This window comes from Schistocerca nitens, chromosome 3 (genome assembly GCF_023898315.1).
Source record: "Schistocerca nitens isolate TAMUIC-IGC-003100 chromosome 3, iqSchNite1.1, whole genome shotgun sequence".
Classification (NCBI taxonomy): Eukaryota; Metazoa; Arthropoda; class Insecta; order Orthoptera; family Acrididae; genus Schistocerca; species Schistocerca nitens.
Window position 1 is genome coordinate 330,126,737 of NC_064616.1, and position 13,316 is coordinate 330,140,052.

Below are 13,316 nucleotides of genomic sequence, written 5' to 3' on the forward strand. Positions count from 1 at the left end.
CATTGCTAAGAGTTTTCATCTCCTAAAGGTAAGTAATGGCCAGACATTCTGTCCTGTAATTTTATAGTTTTCTCACTTACATTTATATATATTGGATGGAGATCAATGACCTGATAATGAGGTCAGAGTCGGTTAGTTGATGTCTAATCTAGCAAAACTTTTCTAGTAATGGTAGATCTGAAATGCACCACCAGTGGGCATAAAATGACAGCCATTTGGCACCAAGTGTGCAGAAGTTTGTCCAGTAAGCAAACTTATTTGAGTGTGTCTGACAGTATGGTTTTGTCAGACTGAGCTCTGCTGTGTTGTGCTGTGATTGCTGCACTGTGCATTTTAGAATAAAAGTTGATTCGTAGTCTTTCTACATTTATCAAAAATTAAAACACGTGTCCTTTAGATCCAGAAATTAATAACATTACACTTCGCAGTACTAAATGTTAACTGCTTCACTGCAGTGCTGTTCTGCAGTGCAGCTTACTATCTTACTAAATTAATAGCAGTGTGATACGTCTAGTGTAGTTGATTTAATAGTTGAGCTTTACCCAGTAAATGACACAGAAAATTTGTGTCATAACATGACCGGCCTTAGATATGAATTTGTTTGCCTAGCTTTGACTGTTCAGTTGAAACTATTATCGACAGCTAATTTAATTAGTAACTGAACTCTTTAACATAATGGATTGTAGTTGGGGCAACTTAGTGTAAATGCACAAAATTCTGTGTGCTTGTTGCTTGGCTGTTTTGTGTCCATAATTTCACATTGGTGCATTTCTAACCTTTGGCTGTATGGAATAGTTTGCTCAGTTCCACATTCTCTGCCCTACTCTCTCCTTATCACATTGTTTTTCTTCAACCTCTATTCTGTAGTAACTTTTACAGCAGTTGTAGCAGTCTGTAAGTAACATGTCCCTTGTATGATATAGGAAGTTCAGCCATAATTAGGGCTACTTGCCTTAGGCTGTTCAGTGCTGCCTATCTCAATTACTATAAACTTTGTCCATACTTCAGTTACTACCATTAAACAGGACAAGGTAGAAGTGTGCATTTAACACACCAGGGGTCTTCATGTAATCACCTGGACCATGAGCACAGTAAAGATTCTCAAAATAAACAACCCTCAGTTTCAAGGTAAGCTATACACTGAGGTGACAAAAGTCATGGGGTAGTGATATGCACATATACAGATGGTGATAGTATCGTGTACACAAGGTATAAAAGGGCAGTGCATTGGAGGAGCTGTCATTTGTTTTCTGACTTGGTTATGTTTTGGTTTATGACTTGGTTGTGGCCACATGATGCGAATTATCAGACTTAGTGTGGAATGGTAGTTGGAGCTACATGCATGGGATATTCTGTTTCGGAAATCATTAGGGAATTGTATATTCCGAGATTCACAGTGCCAAGATACCAAATTTCAGGCATTTCCTCTCACCATGGACAATGCAGTGGCCAACAGCCTTCACTTAACGACTGAGAGCAACGGCATTTGCATAGAGTTGTCAGTGCTAACAGACAAGCAACACTACATGAAATAACCACAGGAAACAATGTGGGATGTATAATGAACATATCCATTAAGACAGTTCAGTGAAATATGGCATTAATGGTTTCTACAGCATACAACCGTCACGAGTGCCTTTTCTTAAACCACAACATCGCCTGCAGCACCTCACCATATCAGTTGGACCCTAGATGACTGGAAAGCTGTGGTTTGGTCAGATGAGTCCTGATTTCAGTTGGTAAGAGCTGATTGTAAGATTTGATTGTGGCTCAGACCCCATAGTGCCATGGACCCAAGTTGTTAACAAGGCACTGTGCAAGCTAGTGGTGACTAGAATGGTGTGGGCTGTGTTTGCATGGAATAAACTGTGTCCCCCAGTCCAACTGAATGAATCATTGACTGGAAATGGTTATGTCCAGACAATTTGCGGCCATTGATGCACCTCATGTTTCCAAACATTGTTGGAATTTCTATGGGTGACAATGTATCATGTCACCAGGCCACAATTGTTCGCAGTTGGTTTGAAGAACGTTTTGGACAATTCAAGCAAATGATTTGGCCACCCAGATCACCTGATATGAATCCAATTGAACATTTATGTGACACAGTCGAGAGGCCAGTTTGTGCACAAAATCTTGCAAGGGATTGCAACTACGGACTGCTATAGAGGCAGCATGGCTCAATATTTCTGCAGCAGACTCCCATTGACTTGTGGAGTCCATGCCACACCGAGTTGCTGCAATACATTGGGCAGGAGGAAGTCTGGCATGATATTAGGAGGTATATTATGACTTTCGTTACCTCAGTGTATTTCAGTAATGAGGTGAGCTGCTGTTGAGGTGAAAAAGTCAGTATTTGCAACCTGAAGGTCATCTGATGCACCTCAGTTGATCACTATGGAATACTTTGTATTGCCACTTTGCTTTATACCAGGTGCAACTTTTGCCTGGGATTGTGTAACAATTTCTGTGCAAATATTCAACTTAAGTGCTGAGTGTGACAGGTTATGAGATTTGGCCCATTGCGACATCAAGTTCTCTGGTAAGTTGGAGTCAGTTGTCAAAATATTTTATGTATAGGTATGCCAAGATCATCTCATGTATGCAATAGTGGAGAAGTGATGATGTTATCTCCCAAAATACACAAGTATCTAGGGCATGGATGCATTTCATTCAAGCACTATGATTATGACTGTTTAAAGAAAGCCAGAATAGTGGTTTTTAACTTTAACTATATACAAGGGTTGAAAAGTAATGCCTCCACCGTCGAAACTCTTCAACAGTTGGCAGCAGTGGTATGTGCCAGGTATTGGCTTGTTCCGTAGCGTCTTCGCTACAGCTGCAGTTGATGGGAAACCTTAGCATTGAACGATTGTGTTTTTACAGTGTAAAGTATGGAACCCTGTGCAGATGGTCGGTCATGTGCTTTAAGCAATGTGCAGTCATTGAATTCTTGACAGCAGAAGTTGTCACCCCCAAAGGAGATTAATCAGAGAATGAAAGCAGAGTATAGAAAGGCGTCACCTTCATTCTCGTAAAGTGAGAGGAGTTCCTGGCAAATTTCAAGTCCGTGAGCTTTCATTTCAGGAGTCAGCATCCGGGGTACCCATCGTACACAGATCTTCCGTTAGCTAAGCAAAGCAATAATGTGACCCACACGTTCTTGTGAAATGACAGTTGTGCTTGCAGTTTCTCTCTGAGTGATACAGCGATCGTCCTGAATCAATCTGTCAACATTTTGCTTGTGAAACTCGGTGGTCGCTGTCACAGGATGTCAAAGTCTGCTTGTCACGCATGTCAGATGTTCCTGCCTCAACATCTTTAAACTTACTCGGTCAACGACGCACAGTACTCGCATCAACACGATCACCATAAACTGCTTTCATTCCCTGATGAATCTCCTTTGGGGTGACACCTTCTGCTGTCAAGAAGTCAATGACTGCACGTTGCTCAAATCGCATTGACCGACCGTCCGCGCAGGGTTCCATACTTTACACTGTAACAACATAACCGTTCGAACTGGAGATGTAGAGGCTATGGAACAAACAAGTACCTGCCACATACAAGTGCTGCCAGCTGTTGAAGAGTTACGAAGGTGAAGGCATACTTTCCAATCAACCCTTGTAATTGAGGGCATCATGCTCTGATCCATCTCAGGCAAGGCTCTTCAGGGGTATCTGCTCAAATTGATGTTGTTTTGGTTTCTTATTTATAGCCTAGTTACAAACTTGCAAACACTAACCAAACACATAAGGTGTAAGGCAGGAGCCAGTGCAAGGGCTTGTTGCCTTAATCATACTATTTGCCCTAACCTGTTGACACAGCATCACACCACACTCCCTACCAAGGAGCTGCAGCACTGTTGTCCGGTCAGTGACCAACGAAGTTATCAGGATGCCAACATATGACTGACATCCTGACAGGAGCACTTGCCTAAGAGCCAGCTGTAGCACTGACGGCCCGAGGGTTGAACTGAAGCCCTCTGTCACACAAGTCATTGCGCATGCACTGACACCAGAAGCTGTATGCTGGACTGTTAGTGAAACATCCCTGGTAAGAAAGCCTTTTACTCATAACGATTACAATCACAGAGTCATAGCTGGGGAGGTGGTTGGCGGCCTCAGAGATGCAGTAGGCTGCACTCACTGGACCATTCCAGCATCACTGATGTCTATCATGAAAGTAACATGTGCTTATGGCAGTGCAGGCTAGAGTCAGTGTATCTGGAGAGCACTGACACAAAACAGTGCATCGGCAGCAACGGACAACAGAAGTGCCTGGCTGCCATGGCGGCAGTGCATAACACACTGAAACAGGGGTGTTAAACTGCATTTTCTGACATGACTGAAGACTATGGTGTGTGCCTGCTCCGAGTGTTAGGCAGCAACAATGTAGGCCAGCACAGACCAGTGGACAGTGATGGTGCAGCTGGGCCGCTAGTTGTTGATGGTGGCAGCCAGCTGCTTGATCTTGAACTGCAAGCAGTCTTCTTTTCATAGTTATTGGCTGATGCTGACTGTGTTGCTCAACATACTGTATGCTCTCGGATACTATTGAGCATGCTGAGGGCCTAAATTAGTTTGCTTATATGTGACCTAGGCTAGCTAGTGTTTCTCAAATAGCAGCACTTCAGCCCGGGAATTGTAGCAGCCTGGAGCACCCAGTCATAACTGTCAGGCAACAATGACTTGATTCACCCAGGTTTTCCTGTCTGGGCAGCAGTTTCAGGTGCCCTGCCACAGCTGTAAGGTGTCCCAACTTCATCCTTCAGAGATGCAGACTGGCATCTCGTGCATAGTCAACATTCTGTACGAGTGTTCTTGCATCCTGATTATGCCCTCTTCCACTGTAAAGCCTAGGCATCTGACAAAAAATATCTTGACAGCTATTTCAAGGGTTGACATAAAAGTACAGTATTTTTTTTTCTTCTCCGTACTCTAATTTAGCATAAACCATATGGTTTATTGGCAGTTTTCTAACTTACATATCATTTCATAATATTAACCCATTCTGTAAGCAGCTGGTGCAGTTGGAGCTAGCACAGCTGGGCAGACAGTTTTCGACTTAAACGCAGTAGTGCCAGAAACTGCGACACTCAATTTCACGATTTTACTGAGCTGCTTATCGTGGTGTTGCCATACATGCCGGAGCATTTGCTCAGCTGTAATGTCTTCTTTCTGAGTAATTTCAGTTTCATCCAGTGAATGGATGAGATGTCAGTTTGTTGTTAAGGTAAGTTAGGTTTCCAGGTTGGTAGTAGCTCCTATGGTTTTTCCATCCAACCAGTTAATTGAGGGCTTTGTCAGATTCATTATTATGGTTCCAGTAATAGTAGCTGGGAGGCAAAAAGCAGTTTCTGCTATATCAGAGGTTGTGCCATTAACCAATAACCCACTCCCTTGTCAGTCCAGCCACATCGTTCCTTTATGTTTCCCTGCACGTAACAATTTATAAAATCACTACCAGCTGACAAACCCAACATTGGCCGGTATTCATTTTGCCTATTTTCTATTAAAAACGAAGAAAAAGGGCTGTGTTTGTAGTGAAGTATTGAAAAAATTTCATTTCCGTGTATTCATGAAAACGGCTTTAAAATTATGTAACAGTCGTACAGAGAAATATGCATGATGCACAAATGTATAAGTGCAATATCCAGAGTAAGATTTATGATCCTGGACAGTTTCTGCATGCTGGGCACAGCTGATTTACATGTCAACAACACGGTTTTGTAAATGTCTCTGTGGCAACTCCTCTTCATAGCTCTATTGATGGCTACAGTTTTTGCCTACAACCGTTTCGACTTCACAGTTGAAAGCTGTCAAGAGCACTGCCATGTGTCAGGAAAGTTGACTCAACTGTAGCAGTGTTGAAATAGTAAAGAATAAACATATTAATATTTTATGCATGATGCAGCATTTTTTCATGTGTCTCAGTGTTTATGATGTCATATCTCTTGAACTGTGCATTTACAATGATATATATGTGTACATACATCCAGAAGCATATGTGAATATTGTGTTAGAAATATGTTGCGAATAAAATTAGTAACAAAAATGTAATAAATTTAAACATCACACACAATGTGGCAATTTTCATGCATATCACTGTTTTTGACATAATATCTCCTTAACTATGTGTGGTAACGTGATTATCTTTGCAGGTGCATTTAGCACCATATGTGAGTACTACCTGCAAAATTGATTGCGTATGCAGTTAGTAGCACAGAAGTAATATGTCTAAATGTTGCGCATGGTGTGGCAGTTTTTCACACACCTCATTCTTTGTGACATCATATCTTCTTAGCTATGATAGGTAGGTGTTTCTTAACCCACAGTGATTGTTGCTTGATAGTACCAAGTTTGTTGAAATTGCTCCAGTGGTTTAAGAGGAGGTATGGAATGTATGTACGTACATACATACATTTTCATAAGTATGGATTTCAGGTGTAAACATGGAGTAAATCCAGTGTATACCAGCCCTTTGCAAGTAAGACTGCTAACAGCTGAGATACACTAGTGGCATCACACATGACGTCATCAGTGGTGCCACTAACTCCCTGAAGGTGTGGTGCAGTGTGTCTTATGGGCAGTGGTGACAGCCTGTTAGCTGACGGCAACTAGCAGTGCCACTGATCGACTAGCTGCTGGGCCCAGCAATAGCTCTGTCCAGTTGGAATTGCCCAAGGCTGTCTTGGGGTATTGCGGTATATGGAACCTATTAGGCATGGGCCACAAGTGGTGTCAGTTCTATCCCAATGGACCTGCATGCACATACGTCACTTAAGCATATACTCTCAGCCCCACAGTCCTTCAATAACTAGTTGCAGTGCATTACAACATTGTTATTTTTTTAATAAGTAAATAAGTGTGGAAGCACCAACTAAGCAGGAAGCAAATGAAGAAGACAGGCACTTTCCTCTGTCAGATGTCAGAATGCAATTGGTGAGCTGTGGCAATAGCTTTTATGCCCTCCTCAAAAAACTCTCTCGCTAGCTCCTTCCCCCACTTCAGAACCTCTTTTTGCATCTGCTCGTGGGTTCAAAATTTAATTTCTCTCATGTGTGCCTTCAGGGAGGTGAAAACATAATAATCTGAAGGTGCCAAGTCAGGAAAATATTGGGGGAGGGGGGGGGGTGAAAACCTCCTAATGAAATTGGTCCAGAATGCTTTGATAGTGTAGGCTGTGTAAGGACAGACTTTGTCATGCAACAAGCAGACTCCTCTTGTCATCATTCCCCTCCGTTTGTTTTGAATTCTCCTTTTGAGCTTTTTTGGGGTCTCACAATATCTTTGTGCATTGATCATCTCTCTCTGAGGCAGAAATTTCACCAAAATGAAGACTTTTTAGTTCCAAACAACTGAGGCCATGATTTTTTTCCCGAAATTGTGGTTTTGAATTTTTTAGCCAAAGGGGAATTGGTGTAATCTGCTGTAATGACTGTCTTTTTGTCTCAGGCATGTAAGGAGGCACACAAGTTCCATCTCCAGTCCCAGTAGAGCTCATAAAATTCTGATCTTCCAATTTAAATTGCTCAAGAAACTCGAGGGTGCTATTGACCTGATTTTTCTTGTGTTGCTCTGTCAGCTGTTTTGGGACCCATCATGTGCATAGTTTCTGGTATCCCAGCATCTCTGTGGGTGTCTTATATAAGAGAGTTCTGGAGGGTTGTGGAAACATCACAGGAATTCCATCCATTGTCAATCGGCAGTCTTCACAAACAGTTTCCTCGGTTTTTTGCACCAACTCATCAGTTAAAATGGAAGGTCTTTAATTCCTCTGTTTGTCATGAACATGTGTTCTGCCTACATTTAACTCCCTGCACCACTTAAACACGCTCGTTCTGTTCATAACATCTTCACCGTAAACTGTTTAGATATGCAACAAAATATCTGTAGGAGTTGTTACTTCCCCAAGTAGGTATTGGATAACAAGACGTGGCTTGCACTTGGTGAAATTCCTTTCCGATATCTTTCACACAACTGGACACTACAACATGAGTTCCCATTCTTAATTTATTTATGCGTATTGTATTATTTAAGAGTTGTAGCATCGCATTTTAGTACCCTTATAGTGTAAATTCGCTTAGTCATCAGTCATCTGTTTGTTTTGAATGGCTTGTGAGATAAAAAAGAGGAAAAAAATTGTTATGAATGGATAGGGACTGCACCTGTTGTGTTTAGATTCAGGGGGAATTGCCACCGTCCATAAACAGCTGGAAGCTGTGTTGGTTGTGCTCAACAGGCTCCAGACAGTTGCCCTGGGCTGCGGTGACATTGAGACACCCAAGGCGAGCGCTTTGGCACCTCTGGAACCTGTAGCATCTCCTGGGATCTCTGGTGCCACTGCGCTCTTAGATTTGGACGTCCCCGCCGGTCGACATTTGCCTCACGGTGATTGGTGAATCGTGGCAGGGTCGTGAATCCCTGGGCGGAAGGCAAAAGTTGGTGCTGGCCACAAGGCTGTACTCTTATGCCTCCGTAACAGGTTTGAGGTGCTGCCTACTGCTGAACTTCTGAGCCAGCAAGGGCAGCCTCGCCTGTTGTGGCAGTGGCCGGTCTTCCTGAGAGGTCCGGACAAGCACAGAGAGTGGGATTGCTTGTCATTGGGAGCTCCAATGTTAAGCTGGTGATGGAGCCCCTTAGGGATATGGCAGCTGAGGATGGGAAGAAAGCCAATGTGCACTCCATGTGCATACTGGGGGGAGTCATCCAAGATGTGGAAAGGGTCCTGCCAGGTGCCATTAAGGGTACAGGGTGCAGCCAACTGCAGGTGGTGGCTCATGTCGCCAATAATGATGTGTGTTGCTATGGATCAGAAGAGATTCTCTCTGGTTTCCGGCGGCTATCTGAGTTGGTGAAGACTGCCAGTCTTACTAGAGAGATGAAGGTAGAGATCACCATCTGCAGCATTGTCGACAGGACTGATTCCGGACCTTTGGTACAGAGCCGAGTGGAGGGTCTGAATCAGAGGCTCAGGCACTTCTGCGACCATGTAGGCTGCAGATTCCTCGACTTGTGCCATAGGGTGGTGGGGTTTTGGCTTCCGCTAAATAGGTCAGGTGTCCACGACACACAGGAGGTGGCTACACGGACAGCAGGGGCTGTGTGGCGTGGACTGGGTGGTTGTTTAGGTTAGACAGTCTTGGGAAAGATCATAAAGGGCTCCAGTCTCAAAGGTTACAGGGCAAAGAAACGGCAAGAATTGACCAAGCAACAGTCGGTATTGTAGTTGTAAATTGTCATAGCTGTGTTGGAAAAGTACAAGAGCTTCGAGTGCTGACAAAGCTCTGAAGCTGAAATTGTTATACGAACAGAATGCTAAAGCCGGAGATAAATTCTGCCGAAATTTTTACAGAGGCCGTGTTCAGAAAGGATAGATTAAATAAAGTAGGTGGTGTGTGTGTGTGTGTGTGTGTGTGTGTGTGTGTGTGTGTGTGTGTGTGTGTGTGTCTGTTGGTAGTAGTTTATCTTGTAGTGAAGTTGAAATAGATAGTTCCTGCGAATTACTATGGGTAGAGGTTATACTCAACAGCTGTACCAAAATAATAATTGGCTCCTTCTACCGACCCCCCCGTCTCAGATGATATAATAGCTGAATGGTTCAAAGAAAACTTGAATCTCATTACAAATAAGTACCCCACTCATACAGTTATAATTGGTGGAGACTTCAATCTACCCTCAAATTGTTGGTGAAAATACGTGTTCAAACCCGGTGGTAGACAGAAAACATCTTCCAAAATTGTACTAAATGCTTTCTCTGAGAAATACTTTGAACATATAGTTCATGAGCCCACACAAATTGTAAATGGTTGTGAAAACACACATGAGCTCTTAGCCACAAATAATCCTGATCTAATAGAGAGCGCCATGATGGATACAGAGATTGGTGAACACTAGGTCATTGTAGCGAGGCTCAAAGCCTTATCAACCAAAGCCACTAAAAATAAACGCAAAATATATATATTTAAAACAACAGATAAAAATTCGCTTGATGCCTTCCTAAGAGTGAGTCTCCATTCCTTCCAAGCTAATTATGTAAGTGTAGACCAGAAATGGCTCAAATTCAAAGATACAGTATCGACAGCAATAGATAGATTAATACTGCTTAAGTTAATAAGAGACGGGACTGATCCACCATGGTACACAAAACACGTCAGAACACTGTTGCAGAAGCAACAAAAAAGCATGCCAAATTCAAAAGAACGCAAAATCCCCAAGACTGGCTGAGTTTCATGGAAGCTCGAAATTTAGTGCGGACATCAGTGCGAGATGCTTTTAATAGTTTCCACAATGAAATATTGTCTCAAAATATGGTAGAAAACCCAAAGAGATTCTGGTCGTTTGTAAAGTACACCAGTGGTGAAAAACAGTCAATACTGTCACTGCGTGATAGCGATGGAAATGTTACTGATTATGGTGCCACTAAAGCAGAGTTACTAAGTACAGTTTTCCATAATTCCTTCATGAAAGAAGATGAAGTAAATATTCCAAAATTTGAAACCAGAGCAGCTGTTAGCACGAGTGACATAAAAGTAGATATCTTAGGTGTTGCGAAACAACGCGAATCACTTAAGAAAGGCAAGTCTTCCAGTACAGATGATATACCTATCAGGTTCCTTTCAGAATATGCAAACACAATAGCACCTTTCTTAGCAATCATATACAACCACTCACTTGACAAAAGTTCTGTTCCCAAAGACAAAAAAAGTAGCACAGGTCACACCAATATTCAAGAAAGGAAATAGGAGTAACCCCTGGCAAAACATTAAGCGAGATTTTTCATTTTGTTTTTGATGTGGAAAGTGACTGAAGCGGTTTCACTATGCTCTGACTTCAGTCTTGCATCGTAAGCCATGTACCTATGCATCGTTCATATTCTGATGGTAGATCATAGGCCACTTCTCTTCATGTGAGTTTCGGGTGCTTTTCAGTTTAAGAGTATACTTTCACGCTCCAACCGAGCAAAGAGAGAATACATCTTTCATTACAGAAGGAGCAAGCAACAAACAGTAGTGTGGTGGAAGAAGGTAGAACAGCGGGTTGCTGCTAAAGAGCTTGCTAAGGTGCAGATATTGGCCTGCTTAGCCATAACGGGCAGAATTAGCAGCACACCAACCGCTGGAATGGAAACCATGCTGGACATGCCTCCACTTCACCTTTTGGTTAAGATGGAGGTAGCAGCTGGGGCATACAGACTTAAAATTGGCCAAAACTAGGTCTCATTTGGATATCAGAATCACACACTAACATAGTGAGTGATGTAAATATAGGTATGGCTGGGGAAATGCCCGCTGACTATATAATAACTCCTAACTGCTTCGACAAGCCTTACAACATGATATTTGGAAGTAGGGAGCAGTGGGAGAAAACAGTTCGACACCGTACGGGGAACATCGTTTGGTTCACCAATGGGTCAAAATAGATCAAGGCGTTGGGGCAGGGTTGTACGGGGTTCAGCCAAGACTGGAGAGCAGCATCTCTCTAGGGAAACTGGCCTCTGTATTCCAAGCCGAAATTACTGCAATCAGGGCATGTGTGGAGGAGAATATGAGTAGGTGCTACAATGATCGTAGCATCTACATCTATTCAGACAGCCAGGCAGCCCTGAAATCATTGGCAGCTCCTGCAACGAGATCTAAGATTGTTGCAGATTGCCACAGGGCTCTGGTGGAGCTAGGGGGAAGCGATAGGGTGTACCAAGTGTGGGTCCCTGGCCACTCAGGGATCTTTGGCAATGAACAGGCCGATAGATTGGCTAGGATGGGGGCAACAACTCCATTTATTGGACCAGAACCTGTCTTGACAATCACCAAGGCTATCATCAAATTAGAACTACGGAACTGGCTTAGGAAACAGCACGTAGGATATTGGACCAAGGTCCATAAACAAAAACATGGTAAGGTAATGATGACCAGGCCATGTTTTAAAAGAAGCTCTGTAATCCTGGGATTGAACAGGAAAGAGATCAAACTCATGACTGGACTGATGACCGGCCATGGGAACTTCAAAAAACACCTACACACAATGAGTATAATGGAAGAGGACCCTAAATGGACGATCTGTGATGAGGGTGAAGAAACTGCATCACACCTAATCTTTGAATGCATGGCATTGGAGAGTAAAAGATACAGAATCTTCGGGACAACTAGACCTGAAGAAATTGTGTCTAACAAAAAACTGGTAGAGGGACTCCTTGCGCTATTGAAGGACACTGGTTGGCTTTACTAGATATACAGGGAGCGATACCGCACAATAAATCTAGTTTCGGTGCGGGCAGTGGCGGGTTGGACCTAAGCTGTTTTAGCTCTCCTGTTAAAAACAAATCAAAAGCAATAAACAACACAACATTAACAAAATAATCCACAGGTGCACTTCCGGTTGTCAGTGTCCAAAAGGCACACTATTTCAGTCGTCCAACCCGTCGCCATCATCAGAGGGAGAAACGGAAGAATTGAAATTTAAAAACTGACAAATCACTTGTCCGTCCTCTGCTGGAATATTGCTGCGCGGTGTGGGATTCTTACCAGGTAGGATTGATGGAGGACATCGAAAAAGTGCAAAGATGTGCAGCTCGTTTCATGTTATCGCACAATAGGGGTGCAAGTGTCACTGATACGATACGCGAGTTGGGGTGGCAGTCACTTTGCGGGCCGGCTGGTGTGGCTGAGCGGTTCTAGGCGCATCAGTCTGGAACCGCGCGACCGCTACGATCGGAGGTCCGAATCCTGTCTCGGGCACCTACCTTCGTAGGGAGGAATGATCATCATAATAAGGTAAGAGAAATCAGAACTCGAATGAAAAGATTTAGGTGTTCCTTTTTCCCACGTGCCATTCGAGAGTGGAATGGTAGAGAAGTAGTATAAAAATGGTTCGATGAACCCTCTGCCAGGCACGTAAGTGTGAATTGCAGAGTAACCATGTACATGTAGATGTAGACTACTGCATTCCTGCGATGCTCACTCTGATCAAGGAATCCCCCTCACTTACTCAGTGCTGCCATTCCACAAAGAGAGGAAAAAAAACACAGCCTGTTATGGTCACAATACACTTACTTTCTGACCATGCTTTGTATTTTTGAGTCGAAATGTTTAACTGCTCAGTTTCAACAAAACATTAGTGTAACTTTGAAATTAAAGGTGGACCACACTAGTTACATTTAGAACTTTAAGAGATGCAATCTAAGAGTTCATTACATGCGCCAACAATATGAATGTTGAATACCAAGAATGATTTCACCACCACTGAACTAATTTTGACAATGAGATCAGTGATTTCCAATTACTCTTTGTATTCATCAAATGACATTTGTAACGTTTT

At 42.9% G+C, this 13,316-nt stretch overlaps 1 protein-coding gene across 2 annotated transcripts in view; it reads left to right on the plus strand.

Annotated features, from left to right (window-relative positions):
- Window positions 1–13,316, plus strand: part of LOC126248293 (uncharacterized) — a 289,514-nt gene that overhangs the window by 174,526 nt on the left and 101,672 nt on the right. The gene's annotated exons all lie outside the window — the stretch shown is intronic.